This window comes from Stomoxys calcitrans, chromosome 4 (assembly GCF_963082655.1).
Source record: "Stomoxys calcitrans chromosome 4, idStoCalc2.1, whole genome shotgun sequence".
NCBI classification, from domain to species: Eukaryota; Metazoa; Arthropoda; class Insecta; order Diptera; family Muscidae; genus Stomoxys; species Stomoxys calcitrans.
In genome coordinates this window covers 105966047-105989864 of record NC_081555.1, presented here as the reverse complement: position 1 = coordinate 105989864, position 23818 = coordinate 105966047, and the positions used below count along the sequence as shown (strand labels likewise).

Sequence of the window (23818 nt, the reverse complement as noted above, 5' to 3'; positions counted from 1 at the left end):
TTATGTATCGATTTAGCCAATTTACAATTTTTATGCAAAATTTTGAGCAGTTAGCTTTAAACGTTCGAAAAATAGCATACCCTTGACAGCACAGACGTGAAGGTGGACAGAAAGACAACCAGATGGACGGAAGTACGATTGATAGATAGGCAGATGACCGGACAGAGGGCAAATAGAAAGAAAGACGGACAAATGGACGGAAAGAAGAATTGGTGGAGGGACACACGAACGGACGGACGGACATACAGACAGACAGACATAATGTGTATCAGCTCGTGTCAACCTGCAAGAGTAATAGGTTAGGTTTTACTGGCTATAATTCTCTCTTGACTTTTTGGTTCATTGCGATGCTACAGACACAGGAAAATGATAGGATTGGGGTATACTATAGGATTTGGGTATACTAATTTCGTCATTCCGTTTGTAACACATCGAAATATTAATATGAGAGCCAACAAAATATAAGCGTCTTGAAATTCTAAATCGATTTCGTCACGTCCGTCCGTCTGTCGAAAGCACGCTAACTTTCGAAGACACAAAGCTAGGCGTCGGAAAATTTGCACAAATACTTCCTTTTAGTGTAGGTCAGTTGGGATTGCAAATGAGTTCTGTTGGTCCATGTTTTGATATAGCTGCACTATAAGCGGATTTCAGACCTTGACTTCTTGAGCCTCTACAACGCAATTATTATCAGGTTTGGCTGAAATTTTGCATGATGTTTTCAATTGCAACAAATATACAAAGTATGGCTTAAATCGTTTCATAATCTGATGTGTCTTTCATATAAACCGATCTCCCCAATATATTTCTTGAACCTGTAGGGGGCGAAATTTTCATCCGATTTGGCTGAAATTGTGTACAACGACTTCTTCTATTAGCTTTAACACCCAAACCAAGCACAATCCGAATGGATCCATAATCTGATGTATCTCCAATAACAAAGGATTATGGATTTGAATTGATAGATTCATAAACCTTTGTTTGTCTATAAAGATATACTGGGCAAAGAACTTGACATATGCGAACCAATGTGGAGGGTACATAAGATTCGGCCCGGCCGAACTTAGCACACTTTTACTTGTTTTCCTCTATTTTTTTTTTTGCTGAATGGCTCTCCTTCGATTGGTGTGTTGCTACTGACAAGTTAAGCAGCTTTCTATGTACTCTGGACGAATGCCTATCATCTCTTGCATCGTAATGAATTTGAATTCCTACTTTTTACTGGGGGACATATCACAATGTTAAAATCTTGCTTCTGCGAAATTTGTTACCCTCAATCCATTTTTGGACATTTCCTTGTGGAGAATTAATATTCCAATTTTGGATCAAGCATTTTTCCTTCTCATTATACTCACCACCATAGGATGGGATACACTTATTTAGTCTAACCGTTTTATAAGAACTCGCTATCTATCGAACAAATGGAGATAACCGCTTAAAATTTTGCACAAATACTTCATATTTTTGTAAGTCGGCGAAGATTGCAAATGCGCAATATAGATTCAGATTACGATACAGCTCCCATATAATATCATCCTTCGACTTGATTTCGTGGGCCCCTAGAAACCGCAATTATTATCCGATCATGTGCCCTTCAAATAAATTAAACTTTTGGTAGAATTCATGAAGATGGGTTCTTGGGAACAATCGGGTTCTTTCTTTACATCGTTTGGGTTCTTCAGTCGATCTAGCCAATCGTCAATCGTCCCTCCGTCCGTCCGTCTGTTTGTCGAAAGAACTTTCAAAGGAGTAAAGCTAAGCACTTAAAATTTTTGACAAGTACTTCTTATTACTGAAGGTCAGTTGGGTATGTAAAGGGGCCAAATCGGTCGTGTTTTCATATACTGTCATATAAACCGATCTTGGGTCTTGACTTCTTTAGCTTCTACAGATTGCAATTCTTATCCGATTTGGCTGAAATTTTGTACATAGTGTTTTGGTATGACTTCCAGCAATTGCGGTTCGGTTCATAACCTAACATAAGATTTCGTGAGCCTCTAGACGGTGCAATTCTAATTCGATTTGGTGGAAATTTTGCACGTTCTGTTTTGGTATGACTTCCAACAAATGTGCCAAAAATGGTTGAATCCGGTCCATAATCTGATATAGCTGCCGTATAAACCGATCTTCCGATTAGACTTCTTAAGCTTCTAGTGGTTACAATTCTTATCCAATTTAACTGAAATAAGTTTCGATACTTTTTACCCGCGAAAGCGGCCTAATAACACAGAAAACGCGCAAACACTTCGTCGTCTTTCTTCCATGCCATACGCACTTGCTGCACTTATTCTGCATAAATGCGCCCTTAATCCTATATGTTCCGTTTATGTCGAAATCCATTCTGACCTCTTTCTTACTTGCCTTTACTATTAGTCTCGTTAGGTCACAATCTGTATCTCACCATAGGATTTTCGCTGTCGTTCGGCCCGGTTCACTGTCGGCATTAACTCCGACTGCGTTGCCTTGAAAGGCTTCGCACTCATCAAACTTGTCAACGGCAATACTCTGGCCCTTACAGCAACCTTGTCTGCTTTCCCTTTATCTTACTCCGCTTTGGCCTGGCGTTTATCGATTTTTTTCACTCTAAGACTGTTTGTGATCCCACCGTTCTGCTTGCTACTGCCCTAGTGGTGAATATATCCTATCGTAGCTTCGATTATATGGTGGGACCTTCTCCTATCATCAACTACTATCTGAATTTCCCATGGGCATTCCATTCTCTCATGCCAATGAGAGCAGTCCGGTTACAGTTTAAGCTCATTTATACCGTCTACATAAAACCCAGACATAAGTTAGTATTGGATCAATCACTCTCATTTAAAGTAAGTGGATTATTTTCGAAATTAGGCCCCTTTTGGCGCACACGTCCCGCCTACACCATGGCCAATATCTGTGAGCCTTATCGATTCTGAATGTGCCAGGTTGATTATCCAAGATCATTACTTTGTTGAGGAAATGTGCCTCCTCAAATCGACCAAACTTCGTCATTTTCGGATTTAAGTCTTTTTTGGTTAAACGTTCATGCTTCTAGGTCAAGCCCAGCCATATGCTATCTCCAAGATGCTTTTGGCATACCTGATTCGGATTCCTTTTTTTAGAAGTGTTGTAACGTTCAAATCCCATTTCATTTACAACCCAAGGTTTGCTACCTTGCCCACAAATATCACATTTACGAACAGGGAGAAAACTTTTCACATTTTTACGAATACTCTCCAATCTTAATTTAAGCTCAATGACAAATGGTCTTCTTCTCATAGCCGAGTCCGAAAGGTGTGCCGCGGAACAACACCCATTTGAGAAGAAAGTTTGAAATGGCTTAATAACTCATAAATGCCGCCAGTTTTCTCTTTAATAAAATGCATCTAGCAACGAAGAATTAAAAAGGAATTAAGTTTAACAGTGCCGATCTTTGGATACCCACAATCTCGGGTATATATATATCAACCACATTTCGTCAAAATTCTGTGCAAATTGTAATGCATCGAGCAATAAAAAGGGTTAAAGGGTCGTAGAAATGTACTAAATTTCAGCAAAGTCAGTTAATGAATACGCCATTTTTGGGCTAAAGACCTTCAATTGGGAGATCGGCCTATATGGGGGCTACATCCAAAAATGGTCCAATTCAAAACAAACTCGTTACAGACATTAAAGGAGTTAACACAGTTCACTTTGTACAATCTTGGTGAAATTGGAAAATATATGGGCCTTCTATTGTCCAAAGATCTTAAATCGGGAAATCGGTATATATGACAGCCACATCTAAACTTAAATTCCCTTAGGGAAAACTCAGCAAGAATATCGAGGGACCTAATACAAGTCACTGTCCCAAATGTCAGCCAAACGTGTGACAAATGCGACTTTTATGGCCCTAAGACCTTAAAGGGGGGTATCGGTCTATATGGAGGCTATTTACACATATAGTCCAATATAACCCATCTTCGAACGTTATCTGCCCATGGAAGTTTCAGCTGAATATTTTTATTAACCCCCATCCTTTGCTGGTGGTTATAAAAACACAAACTCTTCTTTCAAAAACTCAACAACAATACGAGGGTTGCCTTTTATATTTCGGGATTAGAAAACACAAAAACCAATATTAGTCATCGAAAATACCTTTATTGGTTTTCAAAACATTCTTTATTAAGATCTATACACTCTTGCATGCGTTTGAACCAATTGTCGAAGTACTTTTGAACGCATCAACCGCTTCTTTAGGTGTCGAAAAACCTTGACCTTTCATTTAATTTTTTACGTATGCGAATAAAAAGACGTCATTCGGTGCCAAGTCAGGTCTATACGGCCGATGACTCACCACAATGTTTTGAGTGCTCAATAATGCAGTTGTTTGGGCCGATGTGTGAGAGCTCGCATTGTCGTGGTGAAGAATGATCCGTCTTCGACCGTTGATTTTCCTGATTTCTTGAAAGACAACTGGCAAACAAATGGTTGTGTACCTTTCAGAAATGACTGTTCTAGTGGTACGAATGTGACATGTCCTGGTTTTCCGGAAAATTTGGTTGGAAGTGCTTCGTGCGCGAGCAACTTTTGTTGGATTTGGTTCATTTTGAAACACCCATACAGTCGACTGCTGTTTAATTTTAAACTCATAGGCGAAAATCCACGATTCATCACCTGTAATGATATCATAGACGTATTTCGAAGTACCGCGATCGTATTTTTGCTGCATTTCGTTTGACCAATCGACAAGCGATTGACAAATTGTTTGGCATCCACCGCGAACAAATTTTTTGACGGTCAAATGTTCATGCAATATTGAATGTATGCTGGTTAGTCCCATTAATGCCTAAGGTTGTCTCAATCTCGCGATGGTTCACATGACGATCATGCAATATCAGTTGGCGCACAGCATCAATGGTTTTTGGGACAACAACTGATTTTGGACTTTTGGACTTTGGAAATTCGTCTTGGAGTGAACTACGACCTCGGTTGAATTCACCATACCATCGATAAACACTGGTCCTTGATGGAGCTTCATCGCCAAAAAAAATTGATTGAAGTTCATCGATGCACTGTTGTTGAGTTAATCCATGTCGAAAGTTGTACAAAATAATCGCACGAAAATGTTCACGATTTAAATCCATTTTTTAGGCGAGATGAATCTTTTAAGTTACTGTAAACAACACAAATAACGCTCGTATGTCAAAACGTTCTAAGTACGCATAACCTCAAAAATGTCAAGCTTTACGATAGAGCTGATAGTTGGCAGATTGCAACATAAGGGTTGTCCAATCCCGAAATATTGGGTTGCCCAAAAAGTAATTACGGATTTTTTAAAAGAAAGTAAATGCATTTTTTTTACACTTTTTTTCTAAAGCAAGCTAAAAGTAACAGCTGATAACTGACGGAAGAAAGAATGCAATTACAGAGTCACAAGCTGTGAAAAAATTTGTCAACGCCGACTATTTGAAAAATCCGCAATTACTTTTTGGGCAACCCAATATAAAAGGTCCCTTGAATAATTGACATTTATCTGAAAATCTCAATGAAAAATTATTAAATAACAAAAATTGTTTTAACAGATTTTCCTTTTTGGTATTCATTTCCTTTAAATTGCCATTTAAATCGTTCAATGAATAAAAGAGTTATCCATACAATGGGCTGAAAACCCTATCACTACCATACATATACTTGTAAAATAATTCAATTGTCCTGCAAATTGTATACAAATATTGCCATTATAAATCCAATGAATTCTCACTCGAACAAAAAACTTGTATTAATCCTCTGAGTAATAATCGGAAATAAAAAAGGCAAACTCTTAAAAATTATGTTTTTTGGCATCAAACTAAAAGTAACTGAAAAAACTGTTTTTTCAGTTCTTATTTTCTTTGGTTTTTTTCGCCTCAATACGGTTGCAAATACCCCCCAGAAGGGAGAGAAAAAAACGTAAATTGTAATTGTTTGTATAACTACAAGTGGAATGGTGCGAGTAAAACCATTTTTTGTGGTCTACTACAACCACTTGTGGGTAACGCCTGCCACCACTTGTTGGGGTCAACAGTTTGCTTTAGCCCCGCTAGTCAGCCAGCCCCATAGTCATCTTCACCGTCGTTTTGTGTCACATTTTGTTGTCACATTTGGTTTGCTGTTGAGTTGTGTCTCGTCGTCGTCGTCGTAGGAAAATGTTGGGGCGTCAGTTGCAGCAATGTTTCGTGTTGTTTTTTATTTCCTTCAAGAGAATCAGAAACAAAATAAAAGACAAAAAAAAAACGAGAAACTGCCAACAAAAACTGTCCGTCCGTTTATATGTCTGTCCATCCGTCCACCTGCCAATCTTCTTTTTTCGTTTGTTTTCTATTCAATTGTGGTCCGTGTACGCGTTCACTCATCCATCCATCCATCCATCTCTGAGATATTCATATCCACTGCCTTCTGTTGGCCTACCTGTCTGTTGTCTGTCTTGTTTGTCACTCAATTTTTTGACTTGTGGACAAGTTCTGTATTTTTTTGTGTGTATTGTTTGTAAAGCATTAAGCTTTATTCTATTTTTCGGTTGAAGAATAATTTCTGATTTATTTCGAACAAAATTAAATCGTACGGCAACTATTTTAGTTTGCTGAATTTTTCTTATATTTTTCTACAAAATTAACTACAAAGTATAACTACAAATGAAATGACATTTTGTTTCACAAAAAATGGCTCGGATGAATAGATGAGAAATCATCGCACTTGAATCTACAACGGAAATGCTTACAAGTCCCCCTCATGAGAAAAGAAGTGACAAATTCTTAACTTTAAAAATTTTGTTGTATATTTCTTCTTTACATAACAAAAGCTTAAACTGGCGTAATCTATTCTTTTATTTCTTTTATTGAAGTAGCGTTGAAGGCTTAGAAAGGTCTTATAATCATGTGATATGGAAACTATATCTAAATCTGAACCGATTTTTTTCCAATTTAAATAGTTCGAAAAAATCAACTAAGCTTAATTTCCATTTTATCAAATCAAAATAGAGAAATGTCCTTCGCTGGCATGGCTACTTTGAATTATGAAGAGATTCTGAATAGAATCGTCTTTAGCGTTTAACAAAAGTATTCACGACTTTATCATATAATGTACCACAATGGTGATATAAGGTATAAAAAAGTTACTTAAAATTAATGTACCCACACTCTATAGAATGTCTCACAATTAGCTGCCACTCGATTCGTTGGCCAATCCAACGAAATCAGCTGAAGGTATCGGCCGAACCGATACCCTCCACCCTGGATCGCATGCGAAAAGTGCTTTGACTGAATTTTTCAAATATATAAATGCTATATCGACCAGTTGTTAGAAGTCATAGCAAAACGCCACATGCGAAATTTCAGCAAAGATCGGCTTACATGGGAGCTATATCAAGCTTTGAAACAATTTAGGCCATACCAGGTACATTTGTTGAGAGTCATAACAAAACGCAATTCGCAAAGTTTCCGCATAAGAACCGCACCCTCTAGAGGCTGAAGAAGTCAAATCGCGAGATCGGCATTTAGGCCATACCTGGTACATTTGTTGCAAGTCATAACAAAACGCCATTCATAAAATTTCTGCCACACCAGATAAGAACCGCGCCCTCTGGAGGCTCAAGATGCTAAATCGGGAGATCGGCTTATATGGAAGCTATATCAAGCTTTTAAACAATTTAGCCCATACCTGGTACTTTTATTGCCAGTCATAGCAAAACCCCATTCGCAAAATTTCAGAAAAATCGAATAAGAATTGTGCCCTCTAGAGGCTCAAAAAGTAAAATCGGGAAATCGGCTTATTTGGAAGCTATATCAAAGATTTAAACAATTTAGGTCATACCTGGTACATTTATTGTAAGTCATAACAAAGCGCCACGTGTAAAATTTCTGCCAAATCGGATAAGAACCGCACCCTCTAGGGGCCCAAGCTGTTAAATCGGGAGATCTATTTATATGGGAGCTATATCAGTTTATAGGCCAATTTGGATCGCACCAAGCACAGTTTATGTAAGTCATAATAAAACGCCACATGCGAAATTGCAACTAAATCAGATAATAATTGCGCCCTCCTGAAACTCAAGAAATTAAATCGGAAGATCGTTTTATATGGGAGCTATATCAGGTTAATTGCAAATCATAACAAAACGTCATACCCAAAATTTCAAATCGGTAAAGAATTGCGACCTCTAGAAACTCCAGAAGTCAAATCTGGATATCGGTTTTTATGTGAGCTATTATATATAAGTTACCAGCTGGCGCGGTGTGCTTCGCTACAGCCGCAAAAGTTTGCGAACACCTTTTGACATGGTCTAAATTTGAAAGTTTTTTATATTCGTACTTAATTCTCAAATAACTTTCATTAGAATCCCATATTGGCCCGTTAGGTATACATGGCCATTTGAGGCATAATTTTAGAGTGGGGCGACTCCCCGGGAACTGACCCAAATTTTCATATAATTCTACTCTAAAATACTTTTCGTTTAAGTCCCATCTTGCCCCGTTCGGTGTCCACGTCCATTTGCTGAATAATTTTGAGGTGGGCTCACCACCCTTGGAATAGATTCCACACTTTTTTATATATTTCGTACAGAACTTCCAATAACCTTTCGTTTGAATCCCACATTGTCCTGATCAGCTTACAAGTGCATTTGGGGGCGATTTTTGGTTTGGGGACTTGACTCCAAATTTGTATACAAGTTTCTTATTCTACTTCCAATTACCTTTCATTTAGTATCCATATTGTCCCTATTGGTAAACTTGTTATTTTTGGGGGGTTTTTGGAGGTGGCGGTGGGGCGGTGGGGCGGGTCCCCCGACTCACAGTCGAAAATAACTAGTAAAAAATTTGCCGTTTAAGAAAGGGCAGAGATATCTCTTTGAAATTTGAAATCTTTAAAGCTGAGGTGTTATCAAGATCAAAAAATTTCTAAGAAAAAAACAAATAAAGATATCTTAGCAATTCTTTTTGAATATTGCAGATTTTTCCATATATATTCCATATTTTTTTCCACATATTTTTTTTTCCCAAAATACCCCTTTTGAGCAAAAATGGTTTCAAAATCTGTATTTTTTAGTAAATTTGCTGTGGAGACTACAAATATTGTTAAGTTCAAAAATTTTTTTGCATGGGTTTAGGGGACATATTGAGTAAATAAAACATGTGCCCTATTGTGGGATCTGTGCTTTGGAAATTTTGAACTCGAGTGGGTTTTCCATTTTTTAATTAAAAATTGCCTACTTTCAAGTACATATAGCACATATATAACCGTTTAAATTGACATATCTACTTCAAATTTCACTTAAAACGCATTTTCAATATGTTTCCTTCACCAGCAAAAAAGAAAATATTGATATATCGAAACAAGTTTTTTCTATAATAACTAATCAATGAACATACTTTTTTTGACCAAAAAATGCAAAAAATACACTTTTTCCACATTTTTCCACAAACTGTATAACTTTTAACTATATAATCAGATGTTCACACTTGCCACGGCACTCGTTGTTAATTTTGTCACGAATCCAAATCATACATAAAAATGAAAATCAAACCACAAAAGCTTTCGCGAATGGAAAAATACGAAGCATGTCTCGGTCAAAATTGCACAAAAAAATTTAAGTCGAATCTGTCCGAATCAGAGTTGATAATGAAAATCAGACCCTTAAGGAAGATTTAGCAGCCCAAACAATTTTTCGAAATACCGAGGTGACCAAATTTAAGGGCCTGCCAAAAGGCACCCGGACAACCGATCTCGTTAACACCGCTGCTCTAACCATTTCAAATTTCAAAGAGATATCTGTACCCGTTCTCACACGGCATATTTTTCACTATCTTTTTTCGATTTTCTCCCACTGTGCGACGATCGAATTGTTATATAAAATTCGCACTCTGCTCTTATATAACTTTCATTTGATACCCAAATAGTCCCAATCGGTTAATATGTTCGTTTGGGTGAATTTTGTGGTAAGATGTCACCCACGGTTAGTTGCCCCAAAGTTTTAAAGCAATTTTTTGCTTTGGGTTACCATAAGTTGGCATATAAAACTCACTTAAATCAGTGCACCCATCTCAAAGATGTGGCTTTTTAAAAATTGAAGTTAGTGTGGGGGTCCTAGGAGGGGCTCCTAGCGGATATCACAAAGGGACTTACCCTATTTTCACCTGGAAGCTAGACTCTACCTTATGTCAAAATTTCATAAAAATCGTTTCAGCCCTTTTTTTGGGTCTATTCGGAACAAACAAACAAAGCGCAATACTTTAATTTTTATATAATAGACTAGCTGAACCTTGTTTTCAATCGGACAGCACTCATTGATATGTGAGAAGTTTGACTTTTTATCGTTTAGCTAAAATTTCAATTAATACCCACTCCACTATGCTTTCGCATTAAAAACGTGTAACGTGTAAACATGTTACCTACTCTCCAATAGCTTTGTTTCTGTGTTTCTTTTTGGTCCTTCCTTTCTTACTGTTAAGCACAAACTAGGATATTCGTACTCTACTAATCAAATACATCTTGCTTGATTCCCACACTGCCATGTTCGGTCAGTTAGCCTATTTGCGGTAGTTTTAGAAATAGAATTTCCTACCAGATGCATAGCTATGATCGGTCAATAATACTGTTATGAGGTGTTTCGATGTTTTGGCGGCCCATATATACTTGGTCTCAAAATTGAATATCAGATTCATGTTCTACTCCAAAAAACCTTTTATTTCAGTCACTATAGGTCAATATATTTGTTTGGGGGGTTGTTCGCGGTGCGTATTGTGGGTGTGGGGAAGCTCCCAGACACTTAGTCCCGAAAATGAATGTTAGTTTCGTGCTCTTCCCTATAATATCTTTCATTTGAGCCTCATATTATTACGGTCGATAAATACGTCTGGTTTGGGAGGTTGGGCGCCTTTGAGGGTACTTGAACCCAATTTTTAATACCATATTCGTATCCTACTCTCGAATTCCTTTCATTTGATATCCACATTGTTCCGATCGGTCCACTTTTGATTTTGGATAGTGTTTTCGGGGCAAGGGGAACGATCCGCCCTCGTTTGATATCAAAAAATTATATAGCCTATAGTTCTTTCTATACCATATTCGTAATCTACTTCCGAATACCTTTCATTTAAGTCCCACTTTGTCTCGATCGGTTCACTATTGATTTTGGACGGTGCTTTTGAGGTACTTTTGTGGTCGGGCCGGCCCCTAGATACATGGACCCAATGTTTAATAACAAATTTGTATTCTACACTCGAACACCTATCATTTGAGTTCCAATATTGCACAATCCCAACCGACCTACATCAATAAGAAATATTTGTGCAAAATTTTAAGCACTTAGTTTTCCTCCTTCGAAAGTTAGCCTGCTTTCGATAGACAGACAGGGTGACAGACAGACGGACGGGCACACGGATGGACAGACGAACGACTAGACGAAAGGACGGACATTAGCCATGTCCGTCCGTCGGTCTGGTCGACTTATCGACTTAAATGCCAAAACGATCAAGAATATATACTTTTTAGGGTCTCAGATCAATATTTCGATGTGTTACTAACGGAGTGACGAAATTAGTATTCCCATATCCTATGGTGGAGGGTATAAAAACAGCTGAATTTGAAGAATTAATCGAGTGACAAAAAACTTTTAGTTTTGGCAGTAAAACTCTTATGAGACCCTCACTAGCTCACCTTAGGACAAACACTCCTTAATAATAATTTGGATGCCTTATGATACCTCTAGTAGCGTTGAAAATTTTTATAATTTCACATATATGGATTTAGTCTCTTTTGATTAGCACTTAGTGCTACATACCTTGTAGTATACTAGCCGCAATTGTTGAACACTTGAATGTGGCGTCATTTTTTTGGCACAGCCACACAAAACTAGAATAGAGCATTCAACTGTAATCAATATCAATTTTTGGCAAGAGATTAGGGGCTTTGAGCTGACAACAAATGTCTCTGTTGCGCTTTATGAAACTACTAATTGAGTTGTAAAATTGAGACATTACCCTTGAGATACAACATCTTGTTGTTGTTGTTGCATTTGTTATACACAACTCATTGCTCAAACATCTGTTGCAGCTAAATAAATATGGGCAGCGGAAGTTCGATTAACATAAATTACTTCAAAAGAGTTAAGATGTTTCCGTTTTGAAAGTATAATAAAAATGTATTTGGCCATTTATAGTATTATGAAGAGACACATAGGACTACGAGCTTACTTGTGCAAAATCGGTACGACAAGTAATAGCATGTGAAGGTCATGTGGGGAAGATGATGAGACGTTGGAGCATTCATTTCCATTGCTCGGCTTTCGCGGCTAACAGACACCAGTACTTAGGTGGGGACAAAATACCAGGTATTGGGTTGCCCAAAAAGTAATTGCGGATTTTTCATATAGTCGGCGTTGACAAATTTCTTCAACGGCTTTTGACTCTGTAATTGCATTCTTTCTTTTGTCAGTTATCAGCTGTTACTTTTAGCTTGCTTTAGAAAAAAAGTGTAAAAAAGTATATTTGATTAAAGTTCATTCTAAGTTTTATTAAAAATGCATTTACTTTCTTTTAAAAAATCCGCAATTACTTTTTGGGCAACCCAATAGAACCAGCTTAGGGGCGTGTTATGGAAAACAATAGAGGATCTTGTAATTAGCACGGAATTCTTAACTTAAATTTTCTTTTTCGAGGTTACTTTATAGTATTTAGAGCGCACAACAAGCCGAATCTGGCTGAGGTGTATGCCCATAGTATTGGGTTGCCCAAAAAGTAATTTTCGGTAATATAGTCGGCGTTGACAAATTTTTTCAACGGCTTGTGACTCTGTAATTGCATTCTTTCTTCTGTCAGTTATCAACTGTTACTTTTAGCTTGCTTTAGAAAAATAGTGCGCGAAATTTTGTTTACATTTGTTTGTTTGGCGTCAATTTTAATATGGGTATCACATGTATTAAAAGAAATTCATTTAACAAACCGAATCAACGCTTGTGATATGCACCTTAAACGCAATGAATTCGATCCGTTTTTAAAACGAATCATAATTGGAGATGAAAAATGGATTATTTACAACAACGTTAGTCGAAAACGATCATGGTCCAAACATGGTGAACCAGCTCAAACCACTTCAAAGGCTGATATCCACCAAAAGAAGGTTATGCTGTCTGTTTGGTGGGATTGGAAGGGTGTGGTATATTTTAAGCTGCTTCCAATGAACCAAACGATTAATTCGGATGTTTACTGTCAACAATTGGACAAATTGAATACAGCCATCAAGGAGAAGCGACCAGAATTGGTCAATCGTAAAGGTGTCATATTCCACACGGACAACGCTAGATCGCACACATCTTTGGTCACTCGCCAAAAAACGGAGTGAGCTTGGCTGGGAACTTTTGATGCATCCACCATATAGCCCGGACCTTGCACCATCAGACAACCATTTATTTCGATCTTTGCAGAACTCCTTAAATGGTAAAACTTTCGGCAATGATGAGGCTATAAAATCGCACTTGGTTCAGTTTTTTGCAGATAAAGGCCAGAAGTTCTATGAGCATGGAATACTAAATTTGCCAGGAAGATGGCAAAAGGTTATCGAACAAAATGGCAATTATATATTTGATTAAAGTTCATTCTAAGACTTATTAAAAATGCATTTACTTTCTTTTAAAAAATCCGCAATTACTTTTTAGGCAACCCAATAGTACGGAGGGGATTAATGTCCGCACCCTCTTTTCAATCAAACCTAACCTAAACTATAAACAATAGTTGAGGCGTTGGGGCAGAAACCCAAATGAATACAAAAACAGCCCCCCTAGTAATGACGACACCCGCAAACCAAATAAGGACCATAATTTGTAAACCTGCACCTGGAATGTTCAGTTAGTATTAACACATGCTGATGTACTGGTAAAGTACAAGGCCGACACTATACACAAAATTGCGGTGGATTGCGAAATGCGTTCCAACTACGCCGAAAAGTGATGCGTTGCAATATAGCTCGCACGATACAAGATACAAGAGACAAAGGTTATTAGAGACACTCTGGAGTATGAAGGATTTAAATGCCAAAATAGAAAGGCGCATTATTTTTGGTCATTAACCCTTCAAGAAAGGAGTCCTATAATGAATTAAGGTTTATGCATATCGTCATGTTAGAGGTCACCGTAGCGCAGAGGTTGGCATGTCCGCCTATGATCCTGAACGCCTGGGTTCGAATCCTGGCAAGACCATCAGAAAAAAATTTCAGCAGTGATTTTCCCCTCCTAATGCTGGCAACATTTGTGAGGTACTATGCCATGTCAACTTCTCTTCAAAGAGGTGTCGCACTGCGGCTATAAAAAGGAGGGCCCTTATCATTGAGCTTAAAACTTGAATTGGACTGCACTCATTGATATGTGAGAAGTTTGCCCCTGTTCCTTATTGGAATGTTCATGGGCAAAATTTGCAATTTGCATATCTTCACGTCAAAAAATGTGTCGGTTAGCAGCAGCAGATTTAAACATCATGATATTCACAAGACCCCCGATGTGTTTGATAGATGGAAGACATTCATCCAGTGTATAGAATAGAAGAGGAAATGTCACACAGTGGAATAGAATCGAAAGTAACTAGTAAAAAATTTGCAATTCGCGAACGGATAGAGACAATGCTTTGAAATTTCAATTGATTAAAGCCGAGATCATGTGCTGTATTTCCCTGGGCTGTTCGGGCTCCTCACACACACAGTGGAATAGAATCGAAAGTAACTAGTAAAAAATGTGCAATTTGAGAACGGATAGAGACAACGCTTTGAAATTTTAATTGATTAGAGCTGAACTAACGAGATCATGTTCTGTATTTCCCTGGGTGGTTCGGTCGCCTATTGGCAGGCCCCTAAAGTCCGTAACCTCGGCATTTCCAAAAATTGTTCGGGCTACCAAATCTTAATTTTCAAATATCTTGTTTGCTGGATACACCTACAAACAGTGCGATTGAGTCATACAATATCTTCATCTCAACTCTAATCGCTTCGAACTTCAAAGCTTCAAATCGCTTCGAACTTCATTCGTTCTCAAATAACAGTTTTTACCAGGTTTTTTTCGATTCTATCCCACTGTGCGTCAGTTCGAATCATTATCTTGTTGCAGCAAAGGTTTGCACCTCATTTAGTTTGGTTGGGTTTAAGTGGCAGTCTGCCATCAGACTCACTTAAACGTTTTCGTCCATTGTGATACCTCAGGAACAGAAAAAGGAAGATCCCGTCTAGTTCCTACCGTTGAACCATCCACATCGCTTTTAAAAGCCCAACAACTTGCAAATATTCAAAACCGCTAAATCAGACAGATTTTCAAAGAAATGAGAACCTAAAGTGGAACTCCTTCTGGCTGAAAGTGCGTAGAGGCATATCCGTAGATTACAGTTTCCCTGGAATGTGTAAGGTAGTTCCTAGTCTCGCAAGCTTGTCCGCTTTACAATTCCCTGGGATATATCTGCAACCCGCCACCCAGAACAGGTTAGTTTTGAACTCTTCAGCCATCTCGTTGAGAGAACTACGACATTCGAAGGCGGTTTTTGTGTTCAAAAATACGTTCTCCAGTGATTTAATGACTGTCTGAGAAAATATTTATGCCAATCGTCGTTATGACATTATATCTAAGCCATGCCACCACTTCCTTATTCAAGGATCTTCGCTTGATAAATACTGCAGTAGTCGGGTAACCTTTTCGGTATGACCAGTTCTAGATTTTTAGAGTACACCCCACAGCCCACCTGGTTGTTTAGTTTCAAGCCATCCGTAAAGAAGTCTATGTGACTTCTGTTACAAGGGATATCGTGGTTTCAATTCGTTCTATTAGGAATAGTGGTAGAGTACTTTTTATCAAATATTGGCTCTGGTATGGTGTAATCCGCACTACCTGGAACTTCGGGCATTTCATCAAAGATAACACAGTGTCCGTAGCCGCCACATGACCAATGAGAAAGCTACCTTAACGTCACGGCAGTGGTCGCTGCAATTTGCCTAGCCACAATGTCCAGAGGTATTAGATGTAGCATTAAATTCAGTTCATGAGATGGTGTCGTCCTCAGTTTGGCAAGCCATCCATTGAATCCGGTTGTGTATTGAACAGTAGGTGGACTTTTGAATCGCCGTCCACCAGACCACAACACCACATAGCATTATAAAGGGTGATTTTTTTGAGGTTAGGATTTTCATGCATTAGTATTTGACAGATCACGTGGGATTTCAGACATGGTGTCAAAGAGAAAGATGCTCAGTATGCTTTGACATTTCATCATGAATAGACTTACTAACGAGCAACGCTTGCAAATCATTGAATTTTATTACCAAAATCAGTGTTCGGTTCGAAATGTGTTCATTCACCGTAACGTTGCGTCCAACAGCATCTTGGAAAAATACGGTCCAATGATTCCACCAGCGTACAAACCACACCAAACAGTGCATTTTTCGGGATGCATGGGCAGTTGTTGAACGGCTTCTGGTTGCTCTTCACTCCAAATGCGGCAATTTTGCTTATTTACGTAGCCATTCAACCAGAAATGAGCCTCATCGCTGAACAAAATTTGTCAAAATTTGAACACATTTCGAACCGAACACTGATTTTGGTAATAAAATTCAATGATTTGCAAGCGTTGCTCGTTAGTAAGTCTATTCATGATGAAATGTCAAAGCATACTGAGCATCTTTCTCTTTGACACCATGTCTGAAATCCCACGTGATCTGTCAAATACTAATGCATGAAAATCCTAACCTCAAAAAAATCACCCTATAGGTGTGACAACTGCAGTATACACCCAGTTCATGACGCGCGGTCTTAACCCCGAAATTTGGCCAATGGCTCTCTTGCAGGTGTATTGGGCACGAGTTGCCTTTCTTGCCCTTTCCATTCAATTTCATGTCCAGCAAAACACCCAAATATTTTGCGCTTTCTGTATATGGAACATTCTTTTCTCCCAAGGAGGCAGATGCCACTGTAGGCACCTTGTATTTCCTATTGAAAAGAACTAATTCTGTCTTGCACGGATCTACACCTAGACCACTTTCGGTAGCCCACTTCGCTAATGCACGTAAAGGTTCCCGAAGTATATATCTCTTAGAGTGCTGGAAAACTTTCCCCTAGCCGCAATTGCCACGTCATCAGCATACGCGACCACTTTTACGCAATTTTCTTCCAGAGACAATAATATATTTGCTTCAAAGTAAAGGACGCAGTACACCTCCTTGATGAGTTCCTCTGCTGACCCATCTTTTTAGATCCACAGATCCCAAGCCTGCCGTAATGCATCTTTTAGTAAGTTATTAATAGACTTTTTTACGGTAGAGTTGATGCCTAGAAACTCCAACATCCTGATACAAGCAGAGTATATCTCTCTTAGCCAAGTAACCAATCTATCAGACACAGCTTGTAATTCAACCGGTGATACCTCATCAGGGCCTGGCGATTTAAAGGAGTCGAAACTTCTTATCGCGCAAAGGATTTTCGGCTCAGACACAATTTCCCTAATAGCCTCCGGCAAATGAAAACCTCTTCTGCCGCCACGCTGTCTATTTGGAAATTTTTCATGAAATATGTATCCACGAGTAGATCTGACGGAGTATATCTCCCTAGGCCAGGGAACCAGTTTATCACACACAGCTTGTAATTCAACCGGTGATACATGATAAGGGCCTGGCGACCTAAAGGAGTCGAAACTTCTTATCGCCTAAAGGATTTTCATACCTTTGAAAACCTTTTTTGGCGCCACGATGTCCGTTGGGAAATTTTCCGGGAAATGTGTATCAACGAGTAGTTTTAGTGTTTCCTCACTAGACATTGTCCATACATTATCTGACTTCTGAATATACCCCACCGTAATAGGTCTCGAGGACAGAATCTTCCTTAAAGGCAACGAATGATAGATGGGCTGTGAGGATTTCAAAACTATGTGGCCTCATCTAGACTCGAAGAGGTCTACTGCTTTCCTGTCATTGGCTAGAACAGACGTCTCAGTCGTTGTGTCCGCCATGACAGCTCACTGTCTAATCGAAAAATATGCTGACAGACTGAAGGTTTTTTCAGAAGCTGGCACATCGATGAAGAAGAGGCTATAGAACACCTTCTGTGTGTGTATCCCGCACTAGCAGTCAGAAGGAGTTCCACTTTAGGTTCTCATTTCTTTGAGAAACTGTCTGATTTTGCGGATGTGACATTCGCATGTTATTGGGCTTTTTAAAGCGATCTTGATGGTTCAACGGTAGGAACTAGAAGGCATCTTCCTTCTTCAGTTCCTGTGGTATCACAATGGACGAAAACGTCTAAGTGAGTCTGATGGCAGACTGCCGCTTAAACCTAGCCTAACCTATCCTCCACAGAGCTACAGAATTCTACCCAGGAGTTTTTCTGAGCCTTTCTCAGCTCGCCCTTATATTTTCTTAGCTTAGCCTTTTAGATTTCCCAATGGTGTGCTGCTCTTGTAGGCTTTCGCCCTGTTGAAGAGTTTTCAGCAGTCCTTCCTCAGACCAACCCGCTGTGGGGTCCACCATGGTGGTCGCTTTTTGCCCCTTGGCTTGGCTAGGGGACATGCTGACACAAGCGAGTCATTCAGGGCCTTCGTGATCCGCTTGAGCATTATGTCTATATCCTCCGCAGTTGTCACTTCCTTTTCTGTTCTAGAACGAATAGACGTGCAGAATTTGTGCCGAAATTTACTCCAAACCGCCTTTCTTCTGTTTAATATAACCTTTTTCGGTTTTATGTTCTACCCGAAAAATCACATTAATCACTGTTTTTATACATTTTCCGGCACACTAGTCATACCCTCCCTAAACACGTGACGCATTCGCTACATAGTATATCTGCATGGCACTTCCATCCAGCTTCTTCTATTCTGTCATAGCATAAGATTAAGCTGCTGTTACGCAATCAAGTATAAACGTTGTTTTTTTTGTCTGTGCTTTGTCATATTTAATTAGAATTTAAGATTGTAAAATAAAAAACTGTTTTTATTGAGTCAATAAAATGCAGAAGGCCTTTTGTGTCCATGACAAAAGGACAAAGGTATTTGGTCAAAAAAAAAAGAGGCAGAAAAAACAAAACCGGAAATTTCTTAGCTACAAATCATAAATTGTATAGTTTTTTTCATGTTCGTTTTCCTTAAGAATGCCTTTATTTTGCTTTCGACTTGTCGCTGTCTCTTTTGCCAGCGTTGTGCGTTTGTGTGAGTGTCGCTGAGTTTTTCAAGAAGGCCGGAAGTATAATTTTAAGCCTGTCAGCCTAAGGGATATGACAAACAGGCACAGCATTTCAATGGGCCTCTCTCTCTCTCTCTCTGCCAGTCTTTCCATCTCTTCTATAGCTTTGCCACAAAGAATGCATAAATATTTTATAATCTTTATTTAAAAGCTTATAAAAGAATCTTTTCTTGTTTTTCATGTTTTTTTTTTCTTCTTATATGGGATTTTATATGTATGTGTGTGTGTCTAAGGATGCTTGTTATTGTCTTTGTCACCAAATTTGTTGTTGTTTTAGGTGATGTTTTTCCATTTTTTCGGTTTGCCTAGCAGTCCTGATTAAAATTTCCCCACATTATTTGTATCTTCCGTTATTCTTATGTTTCTGTTTCCTGTCTTGCCTGGCCTATGTTCTTGTGCTTCTTCTTCTACTACTATGGTGGTGCTTTAAGTTTTTGTTTTCTTTTTTTTTTTTTTGGTTGCATGTTTGAAAAGTGGCAACTCATGAGCAGCATGAGTTTGAGAAATACTATAAATTCCTTTGTAAAATGGTCCTGGGAATTGGCTTTTGTTTGTTTGATATTAAGAATGCAAAGAGGCTTTATTCATGATTTTTTGTTTTTTTTTTCTTGCCTCTTTATTTTTCGCTTGCCTTTTCTTACTAAACTTCCATGACTTTTTCTTGTTTATGTTATTGTTGTTGTCAACTTTGTTGCGATGCTTTACATGGTGACCTTTAGATTTTTCACAATGTATGTTATGCTATAACTGTTGTTGTTGTTGCCGTTTTGTATTATTTGTTGTTCACTTTCGCAGGCTTTCACTTTGTTTCCGTTGTGCTACACACCAGAGTTGTTCATTCGTTCGTTCGTTTGTTCGTCTGCCCATTCGTTAAGTTATCCACCAAAACCACTTAACATTGCTTATAACACGCACTCATTCAACCACATAGGGACACACGCATGCACACTCAAACACATGCACACAACATATATATATATACATATTGTCAAAGCCAAGCACCAACAACACTTTTTTTCAGTTGAAACAACTGGGATCACTTTTTGTCACTGCTAAAAGACAATGAGAATAATTAAAAAAAAAATACTCATACGCACCGTATACCACTCAATTCTCTGCTACCAAGTAGGCTTTAATCCAAATTTTTGCTCTAGGGATGCTTTTTTTTACCAATTTCAATAAAATTTTGTTTTATCTAAGATATTTTCTATAATTTTTTCTATGACTTAAAATTTTTCACTGCATGTATCTCTTTTGATATTTTTTCTGCTTTTTAAATATTTTTTAATCTTTTTCTTTTGGACAATTTTTTTATTTTTCCATTTGCTTCATTGCTCTCACAATATGTTGCCTCTAAATTTTTCTTTTAGGCTTGTGTAGAATTTTTCATTTGAAATTTCAAATTACTTTTGGCTTTTTTTTTCTACTTTTCTTTTTTGCTTATTCTGGATGGATGTATGTTTTGTGGGATTAACATTTGCTGCTGCCGCTGCATTAATGCGCTTATTTTCACTTTGTGAACCGCACTCGTTTGTAGTGAGAAACACTCTGAAATGATGAACAGAAAACACATACGGCCATCACAGGGGCAGCAGACAGGCACAAACACATGCACACTCCAACATAAACTTAGCCAGATGTTGGGAGAGAACTCCCAGTGTCATTATGTTAGTTGGCGGCTGCTACTGTGACATCGTTGTTGCTGCTTTGGCTTCTGTTGCCTTTGACAAGGTTTTTCTTTGCTATTAGCATAGGTTGTTGCTTTTGTTGGCCCCAAAACAATGCTGTTGTGCAAAAATCATTGCCACATGTAAGTTATTTATTTGACTTGAGAGAATGGGAGAGAGCGAAATGCCATTAATGTAAAAAGCACAAAAACGTTCTCTCGCTCTCTCTCTCTCTGTTATTGGCTACATGTAATACTCTTGCTGTGAGTACATTAGCAGAAGTTATATTTCATGTAAATGTGAGATTGAAAGAGAGTGGATATGACTGAGTCTTTGGTTGGGTTCATGTGTCAAACATTGGCTAGGGCAAAAAGAGAAATCTCCAAAATTATCTTTAGAATTGTCATAACTTAAGTGTAATTTTTTGTGAGACAGCTCGATTTCCACGAGATTTACAATGTCTTCTCTCTTTCATCACTGAACCATCAAATGAATCGGAATCAAAGAGTTGTTGGGTTCCCAACGTAGAAACTCTAACGAAATTTTATTAAGATGGAAAAATTTTTACTAAATTTTAATCCTGCAGTATTTTGACAGTCACTGCCACCGTTGCGCAGAGGGTAGTATGTCCACCTATGACGCTGAACGCCTGGGTTCGAATCCTGGCGAGAACATCCGAAAATTTTTCAGCGGTGGTTATCCCCTCCTAATGCTGGCGACATTTGTGAGGTACTTTGCCATGTAAAAACTTCTCCCCAACGAGGTGTCGCTCTACGGCACGCCGTTCGAACTCGGCTATAAAAAGGAAGTGCCTTATCAATGTAAAGTTGACTATTTTCCACTTTTACAATTTGGTAGACGATATAACTTTTGATCTACAGAACCGATTTGCATAGTTCTGAAGAGATAGGTTGAAAAGAGGGTGTTAATAATAACCAACCCCTTGCCACTAATCCAGCAATCAGCCGATACACTGATCCATTCCTTAGGCCAGTACCGAATGGACCCGTTCCTTAGAGACTGGATAAACCCTATGCTATGGAACAGGTAGATAAATTGTGGGTCCCATGGCAGAATTCCGTACTACATACAAAATCCCTCATTGTTTTTCATACCAAGCCCCTAAGATGATTCGTGTCTGGTATTGTTTCCCCACCTAAATGGCGGTGTCTGTTAGCTGCCAAGCCGGGCAATGCCATAGGAAATGCTCCAACGCCTCTTCATCCTCCCCACATGCCTAACACCTGCTATCGCTTGCCGCACCGATTTTGCTTAAATGAGCTCGTAGTCCTATGTGTTCCGTTATGATACCGAAAGCTATACCGAGCTCCTTCTTACTTCTTTTCAGTAATATCCTCGTCTTTTCACGACCCAGATCTCCCCATAGGATTATAGTCGTCCTACCGACAGTTTTGCTATCCCATAGTGTTTCATGCATGTCACTCGGACAGCGTCGCCCCGAGAGGCTTCGGATTAACCAAGTTTAGTAACGGCAGTCCTCTGGGCTTTACGGCCAAATCGTCTTCTCCGTCATTCGCCTTAAATCCGCTATGACCCGGCACCCAAACAATGCTGATCGTACTAAATACAGAGTGGCGTTAGGTTCTTACACTCCAAGACTGTACCTTTTCTTATCGTCCTGGTTATTTCTCTAATGGCCAGTTTTCTGCCGTAAAGATGTTCACACTCTACGTTCTCGGCTTAACACCGAACCACCTCACGCATTCCATAATAGCCTGGATCTCAGCCTGCAGGACCGCATATTGGTCTGGAAGGCGACAGCATATTTCAATCCCTGGGTTCTCAATGTAGACCGCCAGGCCCACTCTGTCCTCTAGCCTTGATCGATTTGTGTACCATGGCCTTCTGTCTGGCCGTAATCGTTCGAGGAGACTTTAATGCTCATCACGTTTCATGGCATTCTCCTCTAAGTAACGACCAAGGGGGCAAAACTATGACAGAGCAGATTGAAGGCTCTACGTTCTGCACATCGTTGTCCACTAGGACAACGAGCAATAAGCTATTCGTCCTAGAGGGAAATGGACCTTAATTCGTGACTGCATCAAAAAATTCAAAATTTCATCGAAAATCCATTTAAAAGCGAAACTTAACTTCGAATATTTAAAACGGCTGTAGCTCGCAAACTATGCGTCCTAGAGGCAAATGGACTTTAATTCCTGACTTATTCCCTTGGAAAACTTTAAATGGCTGTGTCTGCTAAACTATGCGTCCTCGAAGGAAATGGGCCTTAATTCGTGACTCCATCAAAAAATTCAGAATTTCTTCGAAAATCTATCAAATATCGAAATTTCACTTGGAAGCAGCACGCCAAACATTTCCACTGCATCCTCTGAAACCCTAGATCGTATCCTGTCAAGCCGTCGGACCAACTCCCCATAATACACACTTTCGACCGTCCACCCGACTTCATAATCTCTAAACCCCGGACGTTTATCAATCGGCTTCAGAAAGTACACCAATCGCCGCTTCAGTGAGCTGACACCCCCCTCCAATATGCTAGTTGCCGAGAGGAAATTCCGAAACATCATTAACGAAACAATCACTCGCTTCTTACTAGCCGGTCGAATACCCCAACAGCGCTGAAAATTTTCTTATGTTCTTCCCAGGATTAGAACCCTGGCGCACATGCTAATCTCTGCGCTACGGTGGCCTCCGAGCCAGTGGACAGCCATTACAATTTACGAATGTCATTCGTGGCGCCAAGTCATCCAGGCATCCCATGGCATCTGCGATAAGTTGAAAGTCTACCTCAACGAACTTACCTCATTTCGCTTTAAGAAATTTGAAGATGTCTGCCACCAAATCTTCAGCTACATTGTTTATTACATACACACATGAGGTGGATAGGGAGCTGAATGTGATCCATCGAAGGATTGGCAATTCTGACCATCAAACATCCCAAAATACTTGGTGTCACATTGACAGCTCTTACACATTACTGTGTC

The 23818-nt window shown here is 39.0% G+C and overlaps 1 long non-coding RNA gene across 1 annotated transcript in view; it reads right to left on the bottom strand.

The window, feature by feature from the left end:
- The window catches only part of LOC106085891 (uncharacterized), a 107796-nt gene extending 86943 nt beyond the window's left edge, over window positions 1-20853 (bottom strand). The window contains exon 1 of the long non-coding RNA XR_001221046.2: window positions 20283-20853. This is a non-coding gene — a long non-coding RNA (uncharacterized LOC106085891). The remainder of the gene's footprint in view (window positions 1-20282) is intronic.
- Between the last annotated feature and the right edge of the window lie 2965 nt (window positions 20854-23818).